Genomic DNA, 23,807 nt, shown 5'->3' with positions numbered 1-23,807 from the left:
AGGCTTGCTTCAACACATGAAGACTTGCCTCTAACTGAGCAAAATGCTCATCTATTTATAACCTATGAATGATAGTGTGTATACTATTTTACTTTACACCTGTCTTAATATATCTTTACTCGTCTCCTACTTAATAATTACATCTTTTACAAAAAGTCTTACAAAGACAAAAAATCAACTATGGCAAGTGCCAAAAAGTCAACAAAATTAAAAAGCCAATAGTTCCTATACATTATTTACGTAAAGGAAATCAAGAAATCTATCTACATGTCGTTTTCATAATTTAATAGCTTGTCTTTTATTTTTTTCATTATTGCTCCGTTGTTATCTTCTAGCTGGCGTCCTTATCTTCTTGGTTGATTTTTTCTTTTATTCTAGATGGACTTCTGGGATAATATTATCTCCTCTATTACATCTCGAACATTGATGGTCTGGATATTTGTGTCCAATAAATAAATCCTTTCCTAATTGCTCTTGCAGTAGATTATTTTTATGGGTTAAGTAACGCCATTATCCATTGTCTAACATCTTCCATATCTATTTATCGTAGCTCTCTTGAATTTGAATAAATCATTTAATGGTCTCTTGAATAATAGCTCCATATTGGGTTTCCATTGATGTAATTATTTGTTAATTCTTGAATAATTATAGCTAATCCAACATCTTCCGGTATAATCATATCTCTGGTTAATCCTATTTTTACAACTTTTATAACTTGTTTGATCTCACCGTATAATATCTCTGCTGGTGCAGTATAAAACTTTATATAAAATAGATTTCCTTTGGTTACTCTTTTATAGGTAGTGAATACTTTATGTAATTCTTCTATAGCTGTTAGTTCTTCTCCATCTTAGGTATATACAGTATTTAATAATCCATAGTCGAAACATGTTTTTATTAAGCTTAGATTGATTTTGGGTAGTGCGATTAGCTTGTTGTAACCTTGCAATTGGTAATTTGTAGGGGTATGTACAAGGGGTCTTTTTGTATTTTTGGTATAAGTGGTTTTTCAAATATCTTATTCATGTTCATGTTCTGATATCTAACTCCTTTGCTTGTACCTGCAATTGTAGATTGATAAACGTTATGAGTTTTATGGAGTGTCCCAACATCTCCTTTTAGCTCTGGAATTTTAATGTCTTCCAATCGACATAGCTCTGCACACTGCTGAGTTAGCTGATTTGTAGCTTTAGACTTCAGTTTAACTTCATTAGTCTTTAGCTTTTCTATTTCATTACTCATACTGTCCACTTTCATTGAAAGCGTAGTTAGGGTTTTGAGTATTTTTTCTAAAGCATCATCTTCTATTATATCAATATGTGTATCTTTGTCTTGATATGTAATCTGCAATAACATTTTTGTTAGTACTAATTACTTCAATTGTAAATGTAAAATTTAATATATTTAATACTAGTCTCCGAATCTCTTTCGTTGTAACTGAATTTTGTATTTTCTTTGTTAACCACCAACGTACCTGTGTATTGTCTGTCCGTACAATAAATTTGTTATATACAATAAATGGCTCAAATGCTAATAAACATTTATATAATGAACATAATTCTTTTCTATTTATTTTCCATTTTATTTTTGTTAAATTAAATGTACCTGAGTAGTATCTGCAATGATGTTCTGATTTTTCATTTTCATACCTATATTTAAGTACTCCTCCATAACTATATTCACTTGCATCTGCTTCCACTATATATATAAATTTTTTATCTTCGTCTGGGAATTGTAATTTTTGATAATTCTTTATAAAGTGTTTTTATTTTCTGGACTTATTTTTATCTTCTTCGTTGTAATTATATTCTATGTTCTTTTTTAATTTTTTTTGTAAAGACTTTAGGTTTTCTGCTAGTCTTGGCATATATTCTCTTACTTGGTGTACTAATCTTAAAAATGATTGTAATTTCTTTTTTGTATCTAATTCTTCTTTTGAATTTATTATTTTTTGTATTATATGTTGTTGGATTTTTACTCCACTTTTATCTATTTGTATTCCTTAAAACTCTATCTGATTTTCATTTTCGTCTTTCTTTTCACTTAAACTTATTTCTGATTTTTCTATTATATCTGTAAATTGTTCAAATAATTTTAAATGTTCCTCTTTAGTTTTTGTATATAGTAGTATATCATCTATGTATACTATACAATTAGGTAATTGTTTAAAATAACTATCCACAAAATGTTGATATCTACCTGGTGCTTTTTTATATCCAAATGGTAATACGTTCCATTCATAAAATCCTTGTGGTACCGTAAATGCGGTTAATTCTTTAGAATTTTCATCTAACTTAAAGTGGTAAAATCCCGATTTACAATCAAATTTACTAAAATAATTATATTCTTGTATTTGTTTTATTTTTAATATCTTATTTGGTATTGAATAATTATATGTTATAATTTTTGCATTTAGGTTTCTATAATCAATAACCATTCTACTTTTTCCTCTTTTTTGTTCACTATGTTTATTTACTATACATGCTGGACTATTGTGTTTACTATTGCTTTTTTGTATATACTGTTTTTCTAATAGTTCATCTATATGCATTTTAAATTCTTTTAAATTGTCAAAATTATATGTTAATGATTTTTGAGTTATTATGCTATTTTTATCTATTAATTCAATTTTTATAGTAGTTTTATGTTTTTCACATCCTCTTAATGGAGCTTCGCTATATAATTGTCTTAATTTTTTCTTTATTATTTCTACCTTATCTATTGAAAATATAGTTATTTCTTTTTCATTTATCTAAAATACAACTAGTTCTACTGTGTCTTCTATATTTTTTATATTTTCTAACTTTTATGTAATTTTTTCACTTCCTTTTATCCAATCAGTTTTCTTTCTTATTTTATTAATAACTCTTTTTGCCCTTACTTTTTGTTTACATGGTGTTGTAAACCACCAATCTATTTTAGTTATTATATGTGAGTATAATTTATCTAAAAATGGCATTCCTAAAAGCATATCTTTTGATGTTAGTTCATAATTATAGATTTCTTCTATTGTTATTATTTTATCCCATATTTGTATTTTTACATTTTTAGCTTTATATGTAATTAAGCTTCCTTCATTATTAAATTCTTTGACTACTATTGGTGTTTTTAATTTATCCCATTTACTTTCTGGTAAACAGTTGTATCTACATAAGTTTGTTTCTGCTCCTGTATCTATCATAGGTGTATAATACCTATTATAATATCCTTCTACTATTATTTTTACAAGTACATATATTTTCATATCATATTAAAATTCTTTTTATGAATAATCTTTCTTTATTATATGTTATAGATAATTGTGTATGTTCTATATTGTATGGTTTTACTTGTTCTAACCATTTTATTCCTAATATTATGTCTGTCTTTTGCATTTCTTCCTTTATTTCAAATTCTATTTTTATTTTTCTGACTCCTATTATTATTTCTTTTTTTTTATGTATCTTTAATGTTTATTAGACTCCTTGGTAGATCTGGGTATATATCACTATTAGATTTTATTTCTTCATTTTTTACTAGATATTTTGCTATATAATTTTCTTCTTCTCCTGTGTTTAAGAGTATTAAATATTCTTTTTCATTTATGTTCCTGTTATATAATATTGATTTAAATTAACTGTTGAAGTTGTTTCATAACTTGTTCTTTTTTATGAGCTTGATGATTTTGGTTTTTTGTTGTACTTATTCTATCATTTATTATTTCTAAATCTTCTTCTATATTTATGTCTTTGTAACTATAATCATTATTATCAATTGTTTTTACAAATTGTTCAAAAAGGCTTTCTATTTGTATTTTATTAATTTTATTTTTTCCTGTTATTTTATGTTTTGTTGTTAATACATATAGATTTTTACATTTTGCTGTAAATATTTTACTTCCTGGGTTAGTTCTATTCCTGATATTTTCCAAGATAATACTAATGATTTATCTATATTTTTATCTGTTATTGCTACTGAATAATTCACACTTATTATAAATTTAAATTTTTGGTATATTAAATTTCCTTTTATGGCTGTTATTATACTTTTTTCTATAGGTTTTATAATTCTATCATCTGCTAAATATAATTCTATTGGTGTATCTATTCCTTCTCTAAAACATGCTTTTATTAATATCTCTGTTCCTCCAAGGTGTATATATTTTATTGGGTCTTTACTTTTTATATCGTTTATTTCTTTATTAATTATTCTTTTTGTTACTAGTGGAATACTAGCTCTTTCTTTTGCATATCTACAATCTATTACATGTTCTTTTTGACTTACTACGTAGTATTCTTCCTTTTTTCTACTAAATATATTTTTTATTGTTGGTATTTTAAATATTTTTTCTATACTTAAGTCTAACTCTTTTTGTTTTATTTCGTCAAATATATTACTGTCAAATATTATTTTTTGATCTGTTCCTTCTTCATTTAAATATTCTTCCTTTGTTATTATTTTTATATCACCAATTATTTGGTTCATTTTTATATCTTCTTCAGTCATTTGATTCATCTAATTCACTATCTATTTCATTATCTGTTTCATTTTTCGAAATTTCATATATACTATCTTCTCTTTCTAATTCATAATCTATATAATCTATCTGCATATATTCTGTATTTTATATTTTTATATATGATATTTGTTTATTTTTTGAGTTTTTTTGGTAATTTACAATCTCTAGCTTCCACAATTATAACAAGTACACTTTATAGATTTCTTTTTTCTATATGGTCTTTTATGTTTATAATTTTTTACATAATATCTTTTTCTTGGTTTCTTATATTTATATTTTGATTTTTTGTATTTCTTATATTTTTTATGTCTTTTTCTTTTCTTATAATATCTTTCTTCACATCCAAATTGAGGTGCTATTTTATCTTTGCAACATACTAAATTTCTTATTAATTTTTTTTCCATTTTTATTTCTTCTCTATATTTTTCACATAAATTTCTATACCATTGTTGTAAAAATTTTATTCTTGCTCCTAGGGTATCTACTATTGTTGCTTCATCCCAACTTTTTATTATTTTTGAACTAAATGATTCAGGTAATTTACTAAAATATAATCTTCTTATTTCTTTACTTTCTTCTACATTATATGTTTCTTTATAATAATATTCTTTAAATGCGCACGTATACTCATCTATATAGCTCATAGTCCATATTGCTAATTTTAACATTAAATTCATATTCGTATCTTTCTCTTTATTTTGTTCTTCTTCTGTTGTTGTACTACTAAATTCTTCTCTTATAGCTATTTCATATTTTTTCAATATTTCTGTTGGTAGTATTTTAGTAGGTATTGATGTTCCTTCTGTTTTATTATCAGATCTTAGTACTTTTTTACTTGTTTCGGCTAGGTTTAAAAACCATAATTTTACTGTTCCTATTAATGTCTTTTCTATATATTCTGGTGTATTTGTTGTATCTATTTTATTATCTAATAATTGTTTTGACATGTATCCTACCTATAGTTGTATTGTTTTATTTGTGTCTATTACACAGTCTAAATCTAAAAAGTTGTAATTAATTATTTGTTTTCGTGTCCATTTATTATATTCATCCTTTGGATTATATCTTTTAAACTTAGTTTTGTAATTATAGGTTGGTTTTCTTATTTCTGGTGTACTAGGTATTAGAGAAAACGAAGAATAGACAGAAAAAAGGAAATAGATAAAATAAAACAACAAACCACAAAAGAAATTACTAGTCTCCGAATCTCTTTCGTTGTAACTGAATTTTGTATTTTTTTTGTTAACCACCAACGTACCTGTGTATTATCTGTCCGTACAATAAATTTGTTATATACAATATATGGTTCAAATACTGGTGATGTAATGTAGGAGATAATATTATCCCAGAAGTCCACGCCAGCAAGAAGATAGAAGTCCAGCTAGAATAAAAGAAAAAATCAACCAAGAAGATAAGGACACCAGCTAGAAGATAGAAGTCCAGCTAGAATAAAAGAAAAAATCAACCAAGAAGATAAGGACGCCACCTAGAAGATAACAACGAAGTCATAAAATATTTATCAAATATTTTTTCCAATATGATTTTTCTTATATCTACAAAGTTTTTTTCAGAAACTTTCTCCTCCCTCTCCTTCCGTCCCCTCTCTCCCCCTTTCTTCATGGTTCACACTTCTTTCTCCTCCTTAACGTTTTTGGTAGTTCTTTTGTTAGTTTTTCTTGTATAAATGTATATGCATTTCATTATTTTTTCTTCTATTTCAACCTCAAACAGTGTCAAGAATTTCATTATTTTTTCTTCTATTTCAACCTCAAATAATGTCAAAAATTCTATTATTTTTTCTTCTATTTTAACCTCAAACAATGTCAAGGAATTCATTGCATTTTCTTTTAATTCAACTCCAGACAAGTGAAGCTATGCACATTAAAAAGGATATTAAGATTGCTCTTGTGTAATGATCAATCTGTAACCAAATAACTTTGTGGATGTTGTTTTCTGTTGAATTAAAGTTGAAGTCTATTGTTAGAATATTATATTCTTTTAAGAAGTATTTCAATTTCTTCCTTTTAAGAAATATTCCAATCGCAATACATATTGATTATTGGTTATAAGTATCCCTGTTGAATATTTCAAGTGTTCTGTTAAGAAGTATAACAAATGTTGTACATATTGAATATCTATAAAAAGTATTTCAGTTGAAGTGTTGTACAAAAATATGATTATATCTATCAGATACAAGTTGATTTGCAAATATATACGTGTCAAATACATATTTCAATACATCAGATACATTTTGTCATCTTGTATCTCTGTGTACATTACACATCTACTTTATGTATTTCTTGTTAGATAACTTTAGTGTAACATGTATAAGAGTCATGCGTATTAGTACAAAAAGAGATACATATAAGATTGTTATAATGTAGTATGTATCTCATACAGACCTTAAAAAATGTATCTCTTGTTATAAGATTGTTACATGCCAAGTCCAAAGATGTCAATACATCTTTTAATACATAAGATACATTTTGTCATGTTGTATCTCTGTGTACGTTACACATCTACTTTATGTATCTCACGTTAGATAACTTCAGTGTAACATGTATAAGAGACATTCATATTAGTATAACAAGAGATACATATAAGATTGTTATAATGTAGTATTTATCTCTTATAGACTTAAAAAGAATGTATCTCTTGTTACAGATACATGTATCTTTCATAATAATATGTATCTCTTGATAAAAGCGCATAGCAGTATTATCTATATTACTTGATAATTTCGGATATAGCATGTATCTCTGTCAAAATTATCCATATTTTGTCTGAAGTTGTATCTCTGAGATACATATAAAATTGTTATAATGTAATATGTATCTCTTACAGACTATAAAAAATGTATCTCTTGTTATAGACACATGTATATTTCATAATAATATCTATCGATTGATAAAATTGCATTACATTATTATGTATATTACTTGGTAATTTCGGTAGCTAGCGTTTATGATCACAACAAATAAAATTGATTAACCTAAATAAGTGTTGTCACTACATAAGTACACGATGTCTAGTCACATACGTAGAATTGTCAAAGTGAAGTAATATGATACAATAAGCTCTAGATAAGTTATCGAATCCAAATTTTTGGCTCAAAATCACATTCATTCAATAAGTAACCTTTTAATATACGTTGAAGTACTAATTTAAAGTGTTACAGGTTGGCAGTTTTTCTTTCGAAATTCTCAAAATTTCTAGTAGTGAGTATCAGTGTGCCTTTAAAGTAACTGCATAAGAAGTATATACTGCGGCTAATGTGAAAAGCCATCAATTTTGTTTCTCAACCTTAAATAAATTGATGGCCTTGAATAAACATCTTTTGCTCTTGATAAGGTTCGTCCCTGTCATGAACATAAAAATGCGGCATGCTTATATGTGTATGAAGAACAATAGGTGTTTAGAGAAAAACTTGTGTGGCTACGAAAATGCAGAAAAATATTTAAAGAAGAGAGCAGATGAATTTTTCAAAAACATGAATGAGGAGAAGGATAGTTTAAAAATAAACATAATAATTGATCTTGTATTTTGGGGGATTTCTGATTGTTTATTTAAGGTTAAGAAGCGTGATTTACACCTAATTAAATTCATTATGCGTTATTTTTTTTAGAGCGACAGATCAGTTGCATATTATATATCTGACGTTATGTATCTCTTGTAACAAAATATATCTAGAAAACACAAAAATGGAATATCCTATAATTTTAATAAAATATGGGATAGGGTGTAATTAGAGGTAAACATCCTAAGATTTATGTAAGTTTTACTTGTTTTTAAGAAAAGTTTAGAAGAATTGACATGTCAACACAATCCCGTTTATTCAGGGAGAATTTCTATATGTACAAAATTAGATTCATATTTATTAAATGTAACAAAAAGAATTAGTTTACCAAATAAGCAAGAGTTATCTTCCCCCTAAATATACACAAAATTATACTGTAGATCTCGCTCAAGGCTGAAAATTTCACTTACAATTTTGGTGTATAAAAATTATAAAAGTTTGGTATGAGATATATATTTCTCGCTCAAGTCTAATGATTTTGCTCAAAATATTTATGTATGAAACTATATAAGATTGATACAAGATATGTATCACCATTCATAAGTAAAAACAATAAAAAATTGATATATGTATATAACTATATAAATTTGACATAAAGTTCATGTTAACCCCCACATACTTGCATTATTGACAATCTCTTGAACAATGTTCAGTATAAATAAACCCCGACTAAGATATTCCTTGCCGATAAAGTCTTTTTCATGAAAAATAATTATTTTATCAACTTAATAAATAAATTTAAGGTTTGCTTTGTTGAGAAGTACTCTAAAAATTAAGTTTTTCTATGGAGGGAGGGGAAGTAGAGAACATTGTTTAATGCTAAATTTTTTCAGAAGTTAACTATTTAAGTAAAAGAAATTCTTTACCCATCATTCCAGTAGTAGTGAAGTTATCTATGTAAACATACTCGTCATCAATGGACTCCTCAATGTCATGAAATAATTTTTTATTGGCGTAAAGTTATCCATGTAAACATACTCGCTGTCAATGGACTCCTCGATGTCATGAAATAATTTTTTATTGGCGTAAAAATATCTTGAAGCATCTGTGTTCAGCACCCAGCCAGTCACCACCAAATTCGTGTCGACAGCTATATCACCAATCATTTCATCAACCTTAACAAGATGTGCATGGACATCAACTTGTCCTTAATGCTTCAAGGTTTTCCCTTGTATTAGGTAGCATTACACTACCTGGTGACTACGTTTTATGCAGACAAAACATCGTCCCTTAGATTTTTGAATTTGACTCTCGAGCTTGAAGTGTTTTTTCTTCTTCACATTTTTCTTTTTAGGATTTTTTTCTATTTTCCTTTAAACTTGTCATTTATAATAGGACTAGAAAATTTTACAAGGTTAGCTTTAGAAGAACTAAAAGAAAGATATTCCATTTTATCTTTTGGACAATTTGCCTTCTCAGTTCTCATGTGACTGATCAATTTCTAAAGAGTCAAATATTTTTTTCTTATGCTTTAACTGATTTTTGTAATCACTCTAAGATGGTGAGAATTTTTCAAGTAGAACATTGGCTTGAAAAATCTCACATATCTTCATATCCCAGTTTAGAACATCAACAATCAAGTTCTCATACTCGTGAACCTGTTCTATGATTGATTTATGATCAACTATCTGGAATGTAATCCACTATCTAACAATATACCTTTTTCTTTCCTACATCATCAACACCATATTTCTTTTCAACCAATTATATATTTTCTTAACAAATTTATAAGTAACAAATAAATTAATGGTAAGATATTTTCTTGAAAGCGATGCTGGCCTGACTTTGATGCAAATCATTAAGGTTGGTCACTCCCCATGGCTCCACAACTCTTCCAAACACATGCACTTGTGCCTGAAAGTTTGAAGTTATACAAAAAATAATTGCTCAGAAATTTACAAAGAATAAAAATGGCTACTTAAGATAATGAGAGAGGTGAAATAGAGCTAAAGAAAGAACTCTGCATGTTTATCTCACAAATGACGTTCCTTATATAGGCACATCAATTACTATTTCATCCACCAAAAGAGTAAAAGAAGAAATATAGAGTTAATGTACATAAAGAAAAATTACTTTTTAAATTAATGATAGTCATAAAGACAAGTAACTTCCAAGACTTCTGAATATCTTTTCATACATAAAGTTACAATTATAATAAGCCTTATTTGAATGAATGTGTAACATTTACGAAGAAGTGAATCTCCCATTCCACAAACACTTATGACTTATAGATATTTACACATTTATCACGGAAAGTTACAAAATATTTTTATCCTTTACATTAATTTAAAAAGGATCAAGCTTCCTTGCAAACTACAACCTAACTCTTGGTTGAAGATGTTTGTTATTAATATACCATTTTAGATCTTATTGCGTCACCCTTTTGTAGTCATTATATGAAAATAATAGTTTTGTACCCATTTAACCATGCTTGGTGTGGTCATAAAATCTTCGCACTTATTGTATGAAATTGTCATCTTTTAATACTCAATTCACAAATAATCAGTAGATTGAATTTTATAAAAAATAAAAAAAATCTATAAATATTCTCATCGATTCATAAATAATCAGTAGATTGACCATCAAAGGGTGTGGTGTAGTGGATGAGGCTGCTCCTCTCTTAACCAGAGGTCTCGGGTTCGAGTCCTAGGTATAGAAAAATCCTTGATAGGGAGCGCTACCCTCAAATGGGGTCGTACCCGGCGCGAATCCGGATTAGTCGGGCTTCAATGCGGGTACCAAACATCGAATGGGAAACTAAAAAAAATCAGCAGATTGATTTTTATAAAAATTGAAAAAAATCTATAAATATTAATTGTGAAGATGGTCTAAGAACACAAATTTATCAACCCTTTGATCTTAAGAACGTCTGTTTGAAAAATGATTCAATGTGAAGTTTACCTGCCAAAATGAGATCTAAGGTATTTTACAAAACATAAAGTTTCAACAACTAAATTAAAAAGTCAAATCAAAACATAATCTGATCAGAATTAAAAAATAAAAAAAGTTACCTAACAGAATTAAATAAAATTTTTGGCTAACTGAACTTTTACTTTGTTGGTGAAGATTCAATTCACTGCTTTATAATTTGGGTAAACAACATAAATTTCAATACTTTACTACCTAATTACTCTCTCCCTACTTTTATAATAATTACATAAAATTTCAGATATAATACATTAGTTAACGTCATGATACATTAGTTTATGATAAATTAATAAATCTTTAATTATGGTTAAAAATGGAAAGAAATGGTAATTAAGCCTACAGTTGAGCAATTAATGCTCTTAATTAAAGAAATTGATGTTTAAATTACCTAATATACGTCATTTAATAACTTATGATAACAAATATTATAAGTTTTCCTATTATGTAAAAACTTATGATATATTGTATTATGATAACAAATATCTCATTTAATAACATTGAGTTCATGATACACTACAATTCATGACACATTACATTTATTTGTGGTTTCTAATATATTATTATATTTTTTGCATAATACTTTATATGTGTAAAAATTATCTGATACATTGTATTAAAAGCTAAATATCTTATGATACATTACTTTATATATAAATACAACAATATTATATCTACTATTGTTTTGTTAATTTAAGTTTTTGATACATTAAATTATTTTGGTTGAGATACATCATTGTAATTAAGTTTACATTATACTTGACTTATTTTTGAAAATATCTGATACATTACATAATTTACATTAAGATGTAAAATTATAATTAGCTTATATGATATATTGCTGAAGAGTAAAATATGTTTTGATGCATAATAGTCTAACAGATGGACGAAAATTAATTTATAGAAATTGTAATAATAACAATCAAAAGTTTTGCTTAAATATCATAGCCATTTTGTTCAGAAAGTTTTGATATTTCAATTCATTTTCACGAAAATTAATGTCGTTCATATCATAATGAAATGATGAAAATTAAAAAAGAAAGTTAATGGTGGAAAGATGGAGTTGTTAGATCTAATTGAATAGTAGATGAAAACATGGTGGAAATTTAAAAGAAAGTTGATGGAAGTTGTAACTTGAATGTTGAAGTAGAAGATGATAACATGATGGAAATCCAAAATGGGTGAGTTGAGAAAATCATGAGATGTATTTTCTGATTTTTGGGCTTGATTTGCGGCACAATAAGGGGGTGTGGGTGGATTTTTTAAATGTATCAAAAAGAAACAACTATTTTAAGTAAAAAGGAATTTTTGTAATTAGTATAGTTGGATGAGATTTTAAGTTATAATAAAAACTTAAGGTATGATTTATAAATAATTTATTCTTATAATTTCCCCCCTCATGTCTCCTTCCCCTAACCCCAATTTAACAAAAAAAGAATTCCCACCTAAAACCATGTATTATCACCTTACGCATGTACTTCATTTTTTAAGTATGACATTACGATATCGTTCTTGCAAATATCTACATTAGTGTTCACGATTTACTAACACTTACCTTAGGGGATAGAATTTGCCATCAACAAGAAAAACTACTCATAGACAGGAGAGGAACTACAGTATAATAAGGGGTTCGGACAAACCCATTATCTTTTGTATGGACTCTGTAGTTATATTACAAAATTTATTCATTATAATTAAATATAAACATGTGAACTTAAATTTATAGACAAGCAAATCGCTCAGCGGTGTATTTAGGGCTGTCAAGAGTTAAGACTCGCTTGCCTGTGATGTGGGTTCAAATCCAGCTTGCAGTTTATATTTTTACTCATCTTCGGCTGCTCTCAAAGCTTTTTTTCTTATTCTTTTTTTTTTTTTTTTAAAAAAAGAAATACTACTTTATAAAATAGATCATGCTTTACAATTACATATTATTTTTAAACCTTTACTTACAAATAAAATAAAAATTAATAAGTTAGAATAAAAAAAAATGACTATTGATTTCTTCATATCACAAACCCTCGAAGTCTCCAAAAAAAAAAAAAAAAGTTAGGATTCTAATCACCATTATATTTGTCCATCACCTATACTATTTTTAAGCGAGATTATCATAACGAATGTTTTCAAGCCTCAAGTTCTCTCAAACACCGAAGTAGAATTGGTAATGACTTTTTGAATATGTAACTAGTTGAAAAGTTATTTAATTTATTACATAGAGAAAGTATTTGAAAGTGTACTTAGGCTCCATTAGTTTTTTTTAAGATTCAGACGTCTGAATTTGAATGCACATCTGAATGATTAAGATGTTGTCTCTAGATCTGAAAACTGAATGATTAAGACTGTTTGTTTTTCAACATCTGAATGTGTAAAAAATATTTATTTGTATACATAATAAAATAAAAAATATAATTCAAATAAAAAATTAATTATATATTACAAAAGTATGTAATTTAATACAACAAAATTATTAGTATTTGATTGAGAAAAACCATTTATGTTCGTTAGTGATAGTGGAGTTGGTTTATAATGGTGGTTGCGGTGACAATGATTGATGTTAGTGATTAATAATGTTGGTGGTGATAATTGTGATGGTTGGTATTGTAGTGACTATTATGATGGTGGTGATTGATAGTGGTTGTTGTTGTTGTGATGTGACGTTGCTTGATGTTAGTAGTTTAAGGTGTTGATTGTGTTGGGTGAAACATGAATGCATGATGATTGACGATGTGTTGTGCTAGTTAAGGATGTTATTTGTTGTGATGGCGGAGATGATTGTTAGTAGAGATAAATTGTAGCGATGGTACTGGTTGAAGTGGTGGTAGAGGTGGCGTTACTAGTGACAATAGTGGTGGCAGCCAAAGAATGTGTAGAGGTTATGATGTATTAGTGGTAGTTAGTGGTGGTGCTAGTTGTGATAGATGAGTTGGTAGGTAGGAAAGATTGGCTTGTAGTGGTTGTTGATTGTGTTGTTGTTGACGACAGTGGTGGCGATGAATATAATTAGAATAAAAGAGGTAGTAGGTGTGGTAGCGGTATTTGTTGTTGATGGTGGTTGTGATGGTGGAGGTGGTTGGTAGTGGTGGGTGGTGGTTGACAATGGTGACGGTGGCAGAGATGGTTAGTGGTGGTGATTGCTGATTATGAATAGAGTGGTAAATATTATCCAACACCAGAATATCCCTTCAGACCTATTAAGACTTGGTTCTAAATCTGAATGATTAAGACCTATTCTGACCTATTAAGAGTTAACACCTTAATAAAAAACAAATGCACTTAATGGTTTGAAGTCTGAACCATTTAGATTCAGACCTTCATTAAGTGCAAACAAATGAGACCTTAATGATGTGGCCATTGATCATTTTTAGAATATGACAAGTCGTCGAGTGTAAATGCAACGATAATTTTTATATTATGTAGTGTTTAACTGATTATTTTTAAACATATATTGAAGATTGATACTTGTTCCTTCGTCTGACGATTATTATATATTAATTTGAGATTGCTATCTAATCTTAATTTTAAGAACCCTAAACCTTAAATTCTGGCTCTGTATTTGCTCATAGTGTTAATCTTCATCATCATTTGCAACAAAAGTGTCTACCAAAAAAATTCTAATAAGATTAAGATAAAAAATACAAGAGTAGAAAGAATCTACTAATTATAGAATACAAATAGTAAAATGTTACTCCAACAGAAGTAGTACGTAGCCTAGAAGAGTAACTTTCAGTTATGACCTGCTTCTTTGAATGCTGTCCCAATTTTCATGCTACACCAATAAGACTTTCTCTGAAGGATAGAGGAGTGTCACGACCCATTTTATGAGTCACGATAGCGATGGAACCTTTAAATTCCACCAGTAGGCAAGTCAAATCATAACCCGGAGCTAAAGCAATGGGTTAATTTGGTGGAAAATGCCCAACATAAGCGAATTTCAAGAACACAATATATAAATAAGTCAAGTGTTCTAAATAGATAAAAACAGTCAATACAAGATACCATCCCACGACCTGGTAGAGCCAGTACAAGAGCATATAATAATACAACTATAATGTCTAGAATATTTAACAACATCTGTCACGATAATAAAAGACTGAATATAAAAAATAGAGGAAAATGAGAGACTCAAACACCAAGAGCTCACCCTATCTATGGAAATATCAACACAACACGATCAACGATCAACGAAGATAGCTAGTACTCGGATTTTCACCAAAAGGTATAGAAGTGTAGTATGAGTACTAAAACAATGGGTACTCAATAGGCATCATCGGTCGACTGAGCTAAATCATGATATAAGTATGATAAAATGCAAGATACTAAAATTAAGTCAAGGTATAGAAAAACCTGAAGTAGCTCCAACATCGCTGTACATAGATAATTAAATAGATCGGAATAATAACATAACATAAAGCTACAACACGTACAGTTATAACTACAAAATTGGCTTTCATACACCAATTGGTGTGGAAAGTAACTAACTCATCACAAACTCTTATACACCTGGAGAGTACACTCGAGATAGAACAAAGCAACCATTCATTGCTTATAAATATCCAACTCATCATTTAACCATCATTCCATAATTTACCAACATATAGAAACCTTAACATCATCCATACACTAGTCACGATTAATCAACTATTCATATCTTATGACTAATTCAATTATCGGCTAGTCATCATATATTCACTAGTCCTTATTTATCAACTAGTCATTTTACAACTAAAGTTCATTTATATCATGCCACATTATAACCATTTCCTCTTCTTCCAACTTAGCTAAATTGCTACTTCCAATCTCACACTCTGATATCACTAATCACAAGAAGTATATCATCATAGCATAATATGAATACCCAAACTCGAACAGATAAATACAGTCAATAGCCAGACTTGAATTGGAAAATAATCAATAGCCGTACTCAAACCAAAAAATATAATCAATACTTGGACTTGAACTGATAAATAATCAACAGTGTCATAATCATCCTCTAGACTCGAACCAGGTATATAATCAATAGCATAATCAACATCATGAATAACATCATCAATAGCATAAGTAATAGCATAATCAATAGGCATCAACCTTCTCATTGACCAACAAAACCATCAAGTATCAAGATTTACCCATATTGCCTCAATACACATTTCCAAGAGTCTAATAAGCGTAAAAGGTTAACAAACTAACATGTGTCATAGCTTACAGTGGGTTAAGAGTCCACTCTTAATCCTCAAGTTCCATTCTAGGTAAATTGTACCCGAACTAGGCTTAAGGTATCTAAATGCATTTTAGATGTATAGCAAGCCACAATTAGCTCTAAGGTAGAGATTCTTCCCAAGCCTTTTAGATAATTCTAAGGGAAACTAAGCAACCTTCACTAGTGTAAGCAAGTAAGGCCAAACTTACCCTACGCATGATTAACTAGAGTATTTTACTTAATCTTGATCAATCGAAGGCACTCTCATGCTAAACATGAGTAATGAAGTCCAATTCATCAAAGGCATAAGAAAACAAGCTAAGTGTTTCAACTCTATGGTTTTAATATGGCCTAAATGGTCCAACTAACCCAGGTATTGCATTTCATCAATCTAACACCTAAAGCCCACCCCAAATCTAACACAATATCATAAGAATACTATGAAATAGCTCAATCGAAATAATAAACTTAGCCTACCTCAATGCCGAAAAAATCTCAACGAGCTGCCAAAACACTATTTTTTCCTTCAGAGAAGCCTCCTCAAGATGCCAATCTATCATAAATGCATTCAACTTATCAATACGAGAAAAATGCTACCTATATTACACCATCATGCTTTGGGTCCAAAAAATATACCAAAACCTTATGTCAGTTCCACTTAAGGAAATCACGTTTTCGAAACCAACCCAACATAATATCAAGCTCAAGGAATCATTACCCTAAGAAGTGGGTGAAAATCAAGCTAAATTGGGGCTAAAATCAAGTCCTAAAGGTTTTGGGGTTTTTACCAATAAATTAAGAAATTTCACTAAGAAAAGGGTGAATTCTTACCTCAAATCAGAAGATAATCGTGAAAATAAATGTTAGTCTAGCTTCCTAATCACCAACAAGCTTCCATTTTAAGCTCTCACACTGTTTAGGGTTCTTATCTTTCAAGGGAATGATGAAGAATGACCTAAAATCATGGAAAAGGGTCATTTTATACCTACTCCAGGTCCTTGACAGTCGCTATCGCGACCTGAGGCTTTGTGATTGCACCATCTTTCGTCTGCCACATGAGTCACAATCGCGAAACCACTTCACGATCATGACATCGCCTCTATAAAGCGGGTCACTATCATGGGCCGAAGTGCCGCTATTGCGGTGCACCAGAAACCTGGTGCACCAAAATTTTCAAGTCCCAAAATAGGCTCGACCGGGTGCGCGAGATTCATTCAAAATTCAATATACGCAAATGAAATATGAAACCACACTAAATTTGGCATTTCAAACTTAATTGCACAATAAAATTTTCCATTCAAGGTCGTTTCGACCAAATGAGGGTCCCACACCTATATTTTATTTTCTTAACTTTTTGATCAATTGGTCTAAATGAGCCTAGGTTCCTTGAGACCCGAACCAAAGGTTCATCTAGCCTATAATCAGCATTTTGGAGCTTTTGGAGCAGTTAGAATTTTCATTCTAGGTCGTCGTACTGAAGGTTTTTCCCGGTGGCCATTTAGAACCATCGAAGAATTCGAAATAGGGAATTAGCTCTAAACACTAAGCTAAATGCCTGATAATTGATCTGTTAGTTCTAACAAGTTGTAAATGACATGGGGTAGCTATAGAAAAGATCTAGCGGTGAAATAAGTGGAAATATGGAAAATAACTTGAAGGGTCATTACAATATCCAAAACTAGAGTAACTTTTATTTGCAAAAGTTAAGGATTAGGATATAACTGAAGTCTCGAACAGGCAAGGATACTACGTCCATATCTCGCTTTGATCTCCCAAGTGGACTCCTCCACTGAGCGGTGCATTTACTGAACTTTAACTATAGAAATCTCTCTAGTGATCAATCACCTCATATCACTAGCCAAAATAAGCACCAACTCATCCACAAAGGTCAAATGCTCGTCCAAGTGAACTGAGTCCCATCTAAGCACATGAGAACGATCAGGGATATATCGACGCAACATAGAAATATGGAAAATTGAATGGATAACAAAAAAATCTGGAGGTAAAGCTAACTCATAAGACACCTCATCAATTGTGCGAAGAATCTCAAAAGGTCCAATATATCTAGGACTAAGCTTGCCCTTCCTCTCGAATCTCACCACACCCTTTATGGGCAATACACAAAGGAATACACGGTCACCGACTCCCAATCTAAAATAATGAAACCTATGATTTTCATAGGCCTTTTGCCTATTCTGAGCCACTCTCAACCTATCCTCAATCACCTTGACTCTATCTAACGACTCCTAATGTAAATCTGTACCACGTGGCCTAACCTCAAAGTCTCAAACCATCCAACAGGAGAATGACATATCCTACCATACAAAATCTCAAAAGACACCATCTCAATACTCGAATGATAGCTGTTATTATATGCAAACTCCGACAAGGCTAAGTGCTCCTCCCACTGGTCTCCAAAATCTATCACACAGGCTTGAAGCGTATCCTCAAGCACCTGAATAGTCTGATCGGACTGGCCATTGGTCTACAGATAAAAGTTGTACTAAGATCTACCTAAGTACCCAAATCCTCCTGAAAAGCTCTCCAAAATCTCAAAGTAAACATAGAACCATGACCAAAATAATAGAAATAGGCATACCATGCAAACAAACTATCTCCCAAACATAGATATGGGATAATATCTCAACACTGAAGGACATCTGAATAGGAATAAAGTGTGTTGACTTGGTAAAACAATCTACAATGACCAAAATACCATCAGACCCAAGGGAAGGCGACGTAACTCACCAATAAAATCCATGGTAATCTGCTCTTATTTTTACTTAAGAATGGGCAATCTTTGAATCAAACCACTTGGTCGTTGATGCTCGACCTTTACCTGCTGACAACATAGATAATGAGCTACAAAGTTTGCCACATCTCTATTTTTACCCCTCCACCAATAATATTGTCTTAAATCTCTATATATTTTGGTTGTGCCGGGATGAATGGAATATTTAGAGTTGTGAGCCTCATGCAAAATCAATTGAATCAAGGTATCAATCCTTGAAATACAAATACGACCATCAAATCTCAAATCACCCTCAGAATCTACAGTGTTCCTCTCGGACTCATCACTCAACACCTAATCAGGAAGGAAGCGAAGCATACTATCCTCAAAATGATAATCTTGAATCTGCTCAAATAGTGAGGACCTCGCCTTCACACTAGCCAAAATCCTTCTAGGATCTAAAATATTAAGGTGAACCATAGAGTTGGATAAGGACTAAATGTCCCATGCCAAGGACCTCTGAGAAACTGAAATACAAGCCAAGATACCCATACTCACTGCCTTCTGACTCAAGGCATCTGCTACTATATTTGCCTTGCCTGGATGATACAAAATTGAAATATCATAATCCTTAAGAAACTCCGTACATCTATGATGTCTAGCATTAAGCTCCCTTTGGGTTATAAGATGCTGAAGACTGCGACGATCGGTGAAAATCTCACAATTCATGCCATAAAGATGCCTCCATTAAGCACAAAAACTATGGCCTCCAGCTCCAAATCATGAGTGGGGTAGTTGTGCTTGTGTACCTTAAGCTGTCTAGAAGCATAAGCAATAAAATGACCCTACTACATCAATACATAACCCAAACCAACACCAGAAGCATTACAAAACACGGTGAATCCCCTACCCTCAATAGGAAGAGCAAAAATAGGAGTGTAAATGAAAAAATTATTAACCTATACAAAGCTCAACTCACACTTCTTGAACCATCAGAAAGGAACCTCCTATTGAGTCAATCTGGTCACAGACACTGAAATAATAGTAAAACCCTCGACGAGTTGTCTATAATAATCGGCCAAAGCAATGAATCTATGAACCTCAGTCAAAGATATAGGTCTAACCTAATCACGAATCCACTCAATCTTAGTTGAGTCAACCATAGTATCATCTATAGACACCACATGTCCAAGGAATGCCACCGACTTAAGCCAAAACTCACACTTAGAGAACTTTGCAAAAAACACATGATCTCTTAAAGTCTGGAGATGATCCTCAAATACTGTGCATGCTCCTCTCTACTCCTCAAATACATAAGGATGTCGTTGATGAACACAATCACAAAGAAATCCAAATATGGCCTGAATACTTGGTTCATCAAATTCATAAATATGACTGGGGCATTAGTCAACCCAAATGAGATCACTAAGAACTCGTAATGACCATAACGAGTCCTAAAAGCTGTCTTCAGGATATCCTCAGCCTGAATCCTCAACTGATGGTAACCAAATCTCAAATCAATCTTAGAAAACATTATCGCACCCCAAAGTTTGTCAAAAAATCATCAATAAGAGGCATTGGATAATGATTCTTCACCGTCATCTTCTTAAGCTTCTATAATTAATACATATATACTTGGAGCTGTTTTTTTTATTCACAAGCAATATAGGAGCTCTCGAAGGAGACACATTTGGTCTAATAATACCCCAATTAAGAAGATCTTGAAGTTTAGAGTTTAGCTCTTTTAGCTTGGTGGGAACCATATTGTAAGGTGCCATAGAAATAGGTCAGGTTCTAGGCTCGAGATCAATGACAAACGAAATCTCATAGACAAGGGGAATACCAGGCAGGTTGATAGAAAACACACTTAAAAACTTATAAACAATAGGAACAAAGTCAAGCAACGGACTCTCCATACTAGTATCACAAATATAAACGAGATAAGACTCAAAACTACTCAAAATCAGCCTCCTAGCACAAACATAAGAAATAATCCCCGTCGACACGCGGCTAACCTCTCTGTGCCAAATAACTGGGGGTACATCAAGCATAGATAAGGTAATAGTCTTGGAAAAACAATCTATGACCCCATGATAGTGGGATAACCAGTCCATGCCTTGTATCATATCAAAATCCACCATATCTAGAATAATAAGATCAACATAAGTATCAACATCACTGACAGTCACAAAACATGTTCTTACAACTCAATCCACTACTAAAGAGTCACACATGGGAGTCGATACGTGCAATGGTACGGATAATAAGTCACAAGACAACTCCAACTATGGTGCATAATAAGCAGATATATAGGAATAAGTGGATCTTAGATCAATTAAATCAAGGGACGACTGGCGGCACACCAAAATCATACCTATAACAAAACCATCCAAAGTCTTAGCCTCGGGTCTAGCAAGTACTGCATACAACCAACCACACCCGCCTCCTGGTTGGGCACCTGACTGACCTCCTATCCTGCCTTTTTGAGAACCTCCTCGAGTACCCTAGAAACTACCCCTGCGACCATGAGAACCACCTCTAGCTGAGGGGTGAACTACTCTAATAGTAGGAACACTCTAAGGTAAAACAACAATCACCCCATGAAGAGGTCACTCCTGAGAATAGTGGCCAAGACCCCCACAACTATAACATAAACCCAAAGCAAAAATATAACCAATAAATTTGGTTGACCCAGAGTAACTACCACAACTAGAATGGACAAATAATGAACCCCTCAAAGATAGACTACCAACCTGGCCTGGGCGATTACTAGTACTAGATTGACCTCCATTAGTAATTTAAAGAGTTGTCTAAATCGGTCGACTGACTGACTCTGAGGCTGATAGGATGGAAGCAGAGAATACCCACCATGAGAACTACTACCTTTAAATCAAGAACTACTATGGCTCCCACTAAAACTGCCCTGATATCTAGGCCTCTTATCGTTTCCCCTTTAGCCCTCATGATATATCTCCTCCATCACCTGAGCCTGATCCAAAACCTTAAGAAAAGACCTACCCATAACAACTAAACTCTGAGTAGACATATGAATGGGGAGTCTCAACCCTCTAATAAAGAAATAAAATCTTTCATTCTCAGTATCCAGAATAGAAGTCATAGGCCTAGCTAACTCAAGTAAATGAGCCTCATACTCTGCAGCTGTCATAGAGCCCTGCTCCAATCTAGAGAACCAATACCTCAAACATTATCTAAGGTTACCAGGTATGTACTTCTCCCAGAACATCTCAGAGAACCGAATACAAGACAAAGGAGAAGATCCAACTGGTTTAGAATCTATATAACTTCTACACGAATATCTAGCAACCAAATCGAACATAAATGTGGTGTAATCCATCCACGATTCTCAACAAGGTACAAATTATGGAGCCTATATTCACAAGCAATTAGGAACTAATATGCATCCTCGCTCAGAGCACTAGAAAACCTAGGTAAAGCCAATTTTAAGAATCTACCCAACATCTTTTGGTCTTCAGAAGACATAGCAGGCTGAGCAACCACTAGTTAAGAAATTACCGATTGAACAACTATTGGTGCAAGAGGAACATAAACTCTGGGAGCCATAGCTATAGGCTTCGCCCCTACCTCATTACCACTCTGATTAGTAGATTGTGCACTATTAGGAAAAACATCACCAACTATCTAGAAAAGCTGAAGAAATACATCTCTAACCACTAAAGAAGAAATAAACCCTGGTGGATCCTGGGATGGTCCCTGCCCCACCACTGGCTGGGGCGGAATAACCTCCAGCTCAGGAGCGAAAATAAGGTCTGGTGGAGGACCCCCATTGTAACGACCTGGGACTATCCCCTAGTCATCATACGGTGCTTACGATCCCAAAAGACCACAAGCTAATCCATGAATGATATCTGTTATGAGAATTGAATAATAATGCTGTAATTAATACGGAAAAATGGGCTGAAGTGCCACAAGGTTTAAAACATCTGAAATACTAATAAAATATAACATCTGTAAAACTGAATACTATCTGAAAAGCCTCTAACTAAATCTGTCTGAAAAGTGGAGTTGATGGGATAAGCCCCTAACTAACTCCGACTACTAAGCTACTGCTAAACTGAAATACATAAAAATAAAAAGCATATCCTTGATAGATGAGGACCCACTACTAAGTCTGCTACTACTGGCTTAATCTAGCTAAGTGCAGTCAGGAACCTGAGCATCCTAACCTATGATATGAAATATCATAGCGCAAGAAATGGGTAAGCGATCAGTACATAGGAATATACCGGTATGCTAAATGAGGTAAGGCTAAATGCAAGGGTTCATATGCATGAACAATAACTAACTAAATGATATAGAGTAACTGAATATAAGAGTACGTGTATACTATAACTGTATTTTTCTGAAGCTAAGTACTAATTTTTTATAACTGTATAACTGATATCTAAAGTTACTGATAACTGATTTACTGATAGTGATTGACTGTGTCTAACAGTCCTGAACCTGTAGAACTGAACTGAGTTCTAGACTGAAGACTGAAATTGTGGGAGGTAATCATTTAGCCGACATGCCCCAAATAAGATAAAGTAATTGAGTTGGGGGGGTCCAATCTGTAACCCCAATTAAAAGGGTGCTAGCACCGTGTCACGGGTATTAATAGGTGACCCCTAAAATTAGTCCTAAACTAGAGGGTGATCCTTGAGTATGTCAGTCCTATCTAATGGGTGACATCTCATAACCTATGCTGGCTATGTAGTTCTGGAACTAAGAGATTTCTTCTAGGGACCCAATCCTAGCTAACGGGTGAGACCCCATCCCTAGCCTCACTCGGTGCTGAATCCTACTCCTAACTGAAAGAAATTGATCTAATTATACTGAACTGGACTGGACTAATATAGAGTTT

The sequence above is a fragment of the Capsicum annuum genome, chromosome 11 (genome assembly GCF_002878395.1).
Source record: "Capsicum annuum cultivar UCD-10X-F1 chromosome 11, UCD10Xv1.1, whole genome shotgun sequence".
In the NCBI taxonomy this organism is placed as follows: domain Eukaryota; kingdom Viridiplantae; phylum Streptophyta; class Magnoliopsida; order Solanales; family Solanaceae; genus Capsicum; species Capsicum annuum.
Note: the sequence above shows the minus strand (reverse complement) of the source record.